The sequence below is a fragment of the Pinus tabuliformis genome, chromosome 9, assembly GCF_031772625.1.
Source record: "Pinus tabuliformis cultivar Carrire ecotype Pingquan chromosome 9, CPIR1, whole genome shotgun sequence".
In the NCBI taxonomy this organism is placed as follows: Eukaryota; Viridiplantae; Streptophyta; class Pinopsida; order Pinales; family Pinaceae; genus Pinus; species Pinus tabuliformis.
Genome location: NC_142307.1, coordinates 489,177,194 through 489,184,781, shown reverse-complemented (window position 1 = coordinate 489,184,781; position 7,588 = coordinate 489,177,194).

The following is a 7,588-nucleotide window of genomic DNA, read 5'->3' as shown; positions in this document are numbered from 1 at the left end:
TCCTTGAGGTCTCTCTATGTACACCTCTTCCTCAATTACTCCATTGAGGAAAGAAGTTCTTACATCTATCCCATAGAAGCAATAATTGAAATGATGTATCTAATGAAGTGTACCTAGAAATTGGAGAAAAAGTCTCATCATAGTATTCTCCCTCTTTCTGGGAGAATCCTCTAGCCATGAATCATTCCTTGTATTTTTCGATACTCCCATATTAAACATGATTAATCTTTTATATCCACTTGAAATTCACCACTAACTTGTCCTGAGGCCTTGGCAAAATCTTCCAGATGTCATTCTTCATGATCATTTGGTATTCTTCATTTATCTCTTCCTTCCACACTTGTTGGCTAGGTGCTTATTTTTATGTGGAAGGTTGTTCATCAATGATTTTTGTCATTAGGGTTGCATAGTTGGAGAACCTTTTAGGTTTCTTCACTTCTCTAAATGTTCCATCAAGAGCTACATGTGCTTTTTCCTCTTCAAAAGTGGATCTCAACCATGCTAGTATCTTCTTGACTTCTTGAACTATAACTGGTTGTGCTGGATCTTGAGGCCCTTCTAGAATATTGGTACATTTTGTATAACTTGAATGCTCTTCTCCTGAGACCTCCTGCTTTACTTCTTCCAATTAATCTATGGAGACTTCCTTAGACATCTAATATGCCACTTTGTCATAAAAGGTGACATCTTAGCTAACGTCAATCTGTTGCTTCTTTGAAATGGATATTATTATTATCCACTTTTAAGGTCACATCCAAGCTAAACACCAAATTGGTGCATGAGACCCCCTTGTTTATGGGATAAGGGACCTACCTTCACGTAACAATTTGACTACTAAGTATACGAAGGCATACATAGTTTACCCCCATATTATGTAGGCTTTTTAAGATTAATTATATCCAATTGTTGATGGTGTTGGATGCCACAAACATACAAGGGGTCTCCATGATGTGAAGTCCCAGTTATACCTTACCCTTTTTGGAGTAGGAACCCCATCTGATTATATGGTCCAGCCACCAGTTGCAAGTAATTTAGATGTGTGCCTTGGCCACAACACTTACACAAGATATTGTACACAACTTTGGGGTAGCAAGTATGTAAGATTTGTGTGACACTAAGTGCAAAGTGTAAAGGAAGATTCCATGAAGAAGAGAGAGACAATTCTCTAATAGGGAAGTAATAATAATATCCTAAGAGGGACATGCAAGCGAAAAGAAAATACTTGTTGATTAACCTGCAAATTAGTTCACAAGATAAAAAACAATGATTAAATCATAAACAACACCCATCCAACAAGATATATAGATGAGGAAAAAAATAGTTAATTATATTTAGTATGTATTAGATAAACATATATTGCAAATATATAAAGGATAGTCTTACTACATTCACGATACATGCATGAAAGAGTGTTGGCTTGAAGAGCATCTAATGATTAATGAAAGATTCCAAGTACATTGTTGCATCAATGAGAAACTAGTTCCAATAGTGCAACATGAAGCCACAAATTGCATCTCAAAAGAATGAATTTCTCTCCTATGCACCACTAGAGAAGCCAAGACCAAAACTCTAAAAGTCCAAATCCCTTATGTTTGAGTTATGAGGACCTCTCTATAAGAAATGACAATGAATCTTGAGTTTCCTCATGACTCTTCAACTTCTATGACCTATGGGCTTCCGTATAACCTTTCACATTCTACATATAAGTCTTTACATTCCACATGTGCCTTTGGAACTTCTTTACATTAGAGTCATTATTTTCCAAAGAAAAATTAGATATAAGATGATGGCTATATAAGACAAAGCTATAATAAGTCAAAATGTCCTCATAGAGGAGCAAGAGACTAATAAATTGCTTCAACATGGAGTTCATTTGTGATATATGAGTGCCATGTTATGAACTCTATTGCAATAACCTTGAATCAAATAGGTAGTTCAACAAAATATCACATATTTATCTCCAATGCCTCTGATAAAATTGATTTGGAGCTAGATTTTACACAGTTCCACAACCAGGATATCTTCATATGAACTTTAGCTGGTGCAATTGCATACTTTAGAATAATGCTTTTAGTAACTTCCAAGCCTTCTTGTCTTAATTCCTACTCAATTTTCTCAATGTACTAATTTATCTCCCACATGATTTCATCCTTACCTATGATATATACAAGTACACCCAAAGAAGGCATTCCATGTTTCTATGCCAGGGACTCCAAACCCCTATGCAGTCTACCATAAAAAGATATAATGTTGGCCGCTTGTTCACCAAGGCGGGTGTAGTTCTAAATATGGAGTCTTAGTTGTACTCTATCCATTGTAGGTTTTAACCCCGTATAGAAATTACCTGCATACGAATTCTAAAAAACAAAAAATAAATAATGCAAGAGCAGAACACATAAAACACATATACACAGAGATTTTCCCCTGGATCCCAAAACTGAGACTACCAGCTTGACTTTTCATTATGTTCCTTTCAATGTTATAATACATATTTATACATGCTGAAGCATCCAATACCATGGACCAACCATCGCGTCCAATACCATGGACCAAAAACCATCGCATCCAAAAAACATGTGTGAAAATCATGCACAAAACCATAGGTGGGTCCGCCCAACCTAAAATAGGGTCCAAAACCAAAATTTTCTGGGGCAACGTTACCGGTGCCCCTCAAACCCCTTGTTAACTACATGGAAATAATATAACACAACCCAACATTCTACCACTTGTTGTTTCCTTTCCATAGGGGGCCACAAAAGAGCTTAGTCATTTTTCCAGCCCTGAAATGCCCATTGTCTCTCTATACCAAGAGAACTTCTCAGAGCTCACAGATTTTTTCAATGCATTTGCAGAATTATTCAAAGTGTCCACCTTTACTAGCAACACCCTTTTGTCTTCTCTCGTATCCCTCACGAAGTGATACTGATCATCAATGTGCTTTGTCTTTGAATGATATGTGGGTTTCTTTGCCAAGAAAATTGCATTTTGGCTGCCACAGTCTATCCTTATAACTTCCTGTACTAACCCAATACTTGAACACAATCTCTGCAACCAAACTGCTTCCTTGCTTGCATGAGTGGCTGCCATGTATTTTGCCTCTGTAGATGAAAATGCCACTACGAATTGTTTCTTACTCATCCAACTGACTGTACCTCCAAATAGGTTAAACACATACCCACTTGTAGATCTTCTCTGATATAGATCTCCAGCCCAATCTGCATCAACAGAGCCATGAATATCCAACACTCTGTCCAATCCTGGTGTTCCTTGGTAGCACAAACCATAATCACTAGTGCCACACAAATACCTGAAAACCCACTTCACTGCTATCCAGTGCTCCTTCCCTGGTTTTGACATAAACCTTATCAATACTCCCACTACATGTGCAATGTTTGGTCTAGTACAGACCATTGCATACATCAGGCCACCGACTACACTTGCATATGGAACATGGGACATGTCCTCTTCCTCTTCTTGTGTCTTGGGACACTGTTCTGCAAATAACCTCACACCTACAGGAATAGGAACCTTCACCGGTTTACTATCCTGCATATTAAACCTCTGCAATATTGTCTTGACATACTTCCTCTGGTTTAACTAGAGCTTCCTCTTTGCCTAATCTCTTTTAATTTCCATGCCTAAAATATAGTTTGCAGCACCAAGATCTTTCATGTTGAATTTGGAGGACAATTGGGTCTTCAAATCCTGGATAACTTCTTTGTCATTTTCAACCAACAACATATCATCCACATACAAGACCAGATAAACAACACGGTCACCAATTAATTTAAAATACACACAGTGATCAACTTTGCTTCTGGTGAAGCCAAGTCCTCGTATAAATGTATCAAATTTATAATACCACATCCTTGGTGACTGTTTTAACCCATATAGAGACTTCTTTAACTTACATACCAGTTATTTATTACCCTTCACCTCAAAGCCTTCAGGTTGCTTCATGTAGATCTCCTCTTCCAAATCCCCGTGAAGAAATGTTGTCTTCACATCCATCTGTTCTACCTCAAAATCAAAAGCAACAAAAACAGATAAAAGTAATCTAATAGAAGTTACCTTGGCAACAGGAGAAAAAAATCACCAAAATCAATTCCCGACACTTGGGAATAACCTTTTGCTACCAACCGAGCTTTGTATTTCTTCACTTTTCCTTCTGCATTTGTCTTCTTTTTGAACACCCATTTGCTGCCAATGGGTTTCCTTCCAACCGACAACTCCACTAGATCCCAAGCCTCATTTTTGTGCAAAGATGCCATTTCATCAACCATGGCATCTTTCCAGAGTTTTCCATCCTCTGAATCCACTGCTTCTTTCATAGTTCTGGGATCATCATTAGTAAAAGACAAAGCAAAATTTGAACAGAAAGTAGATGGACTATACCTTTCAGGCTGCCTTCTTTCGCCAACAGATCTTCTCAGACTTGGAGTTTGTGGCTCTTCATCTTCGGATTCCTCCTCTACTGTAGAGTCTGATTGATCCTCCTTTAGCTCAAACTCTATCTTCTCAGGTTCCTTTGGTTGGAATTCATGTTTAATAACATCTTTCACCTCTCTAAACACCACATCTCGGCTGTACACAACCTTCCTTGTTACTAGGTTCCAAAGCTTATAACCCTTTAAACCATCCTTATACCCAATAAAGATGCACCTTTCAGATTTACTATCCAACTTGGTTCGTTTCTCCCTTGGAACATGTACATATGCATCACATCCAAATACCCTCAGATGTGAAAGAGAGGGTTTCTTACCAGTCCATACCTCTTATGGAGTCTTATCCTCCAACGCTGATGAAGGTGACCTGTTGACCAGGTAACATGCAGTATCCACTGCCTCTGCCCAAAATTCTTGTCCTAACCCAACACCACTAAGCATGCTTCTTACCCTTTCCATCAACGTCTTATTCATTCTTTCTGTAACTCCATTTGGTTGAGGTGTATATGGAGTAGTCTTCTGTCATGCTATACCACACTTCTTGCAGAATTCTTCAAATTCCTTACTAAAAAACTCTCCATCATTATTTGTTCTCAACACCTTTATCTTCTTCTCTGTCTGGTTTTCCACTAGAGCCTTATATTCTTTAAACTTGTCAAAGACTTCAGATTTCTTCTTAAGGAAATATATCCATGTATTCCTTGAGAAGTCATCTATAAATGATACATAGTACACAGGCTTACCCAGTGATGGAACCTTCACAGGTCCAAACACATCACTGTGCCAAGATCTAATATATGTTATGCCCTCTCACCACCAGAGGGGAAACTCACCCAATTTTGCTTCCCATATACATAATTTTCACAAAAATCAAAATCTAGAGAGCTATTACTCATACCTTCTACCATACCTTTACCATGAAGTATTCAAAGGCCCTTCTCTCCAATATGTCTAAGCCTTTGATGACATAGCATGGTCTTTTCTCCAGAGACCACTAGATTTTCTACTCCACTTTTAGGAACCACGGAACTATTGCACCCATCAACAACAATGCTACCTTGCAGCTTGTACAGAGTTCCAATCCGAACTCCCCGCAACAATACCAATGCTCCCTGAACCATCTTGTAGGTATCCTTCTCGAACACTGTTTTTACACCTACATCATCCAAGTTACTAACAGAAATAAGATTTTTGGCTAATGCAGGAATATACAGAACACCTAGAAGTGTTCTAACCCTTCCACCTTGCAGATTCAACTTTACTTTTCCACGACCAATGATTCTAGCCTTCTTGTCATCCCCCAAGAAGACATCACCGCCATCATATTTCTCATACTCACAGAACCACTCTCTATGGGGAGCGAAGTGAAAGGATGCACCTAAGTCAATCAACCATGCCTCATGATCTACATGTGTACTTGAAGAAGCCAAGTACACATCCCCACCTTCATCTGAGGTGGTTTTCGCCTCTGCAGAAGGAGCCTCGTCAGATCCCTTTCCTTTCTCAGGAGCTTTAGATTTACAATCCCTTTTGAAGTGGCCTTCCTTTCCGCATTTCCAGCACACCACCTTTATAGGTTTTCCTGGAGATTTAGATCTCCCTCTAGATTTAGATCTCCCACTCGATGACTTATTTTTGTTTCTGTTTTGGGACCGTCCTCGTACAGACAGGGCATCGCCATTTTGGCTCTCCATATTTTTTCGTCTCATCTCCTCCGTCAGCAAGGATGAGACTATTTCATCAAAATGCAAGGCAGTTGCATTGCTACCTATTGCAATAACCAGACCATCCCACGAATCTAGTAGAGAACACAACAAACTGATGTAATTATCTTCATCTGAAATTTTAATATCAACAGATGCTAATTGACTTACCACAATATTAAATGAATTCAGATGCTCTGTCATCAAGTCTCCATCTTTCATCCTCAGGTTATACAACTTTTTCCGCAGGAACAGTTTATTCACTAGAGACTTAGATTGGTACAAAGTCCCTAACTTGTCCCACAAAAGCCTTCCCCATAGCTTCCCCTGATACATTCAACAATACTGAATTTGAGACAAACAATCGTATTGTGCTCTTTGGCTTCTGATCCAACTTCTTCCATTCTTCATCGGACACTCCCGTTGGTTTTGTACCCGGATCTACCGCAATCCACTGGTCTTTATCCACCAACAGATCCCCCATCTTGAGTTTCCACAACTCAAAACTCTCACCATTAAATTTCTCGATCTCTATCTTTCCACTGCTCCCCATCTTCTTTCACCACCAAAATCGATCTCGTAGATATCCCACTGAACTGGGTCTACCACAAGCCTGAGCGAAACCCCTCAGCAACAAAGGCGTCCCCTTGAAGCCAAAATAGATCTGATACCAAATGTAGGTTTTAACCCCGTACATAAATTACCTGCATACAAATTCTAAAACACATAAAATAAATAATGCGAGAGCAGAACACATAAAACACATACACACAGAGATTTTCCCTTGGATCTCAAAACCAGGACTACCAGCTTGATTTTTCATTATGTTCCTTTCAATGTTATAATACATATTTATACATGGTGAAGCATCCAATACCATGGACCGAAAACCATCTCATCGAAAAAACATGTGCGAAAGTCATGCACAAAACCATAGGTGGGTCCGCCCAACCTAAAATAGGATCCAAAACCAAAATTTTCCCCGGACCCCATAAAGTGGGGTTATAGGTGCCCCTCATACCCCCTGTTAACTACGTGGAAAGAATATAACACAACCCAACATCCATATCAGCAAAAAATTTGTCCTTCTTGACCAATTTCTTTGGAACATCTGGACACTTGCCACCCCACTCATGTATCAAGTCTAATGCTCTATTTGTAGCCTTTAGGAGCTTCAAGATCTCTTGATATTTGTTATGTATTCCAATCACAGGTGCCACCATCTCATGCAAGAGAATCATCTCATTATATAGTTGTTTCATAGAGTCCTCCATTGGCCCTAGTTCCTCAAATATGGATGACTGGAATTCCACTATGCTAACTGTTAGAAGACAACCATTGATTCTATGCAGTGAGATGATCTACTTGTCAATTTTTCATATCTAACTCCTTTCTCAACCTTTCATTCTCACTCATAAGATATTATAAGTTCTCTTGTGT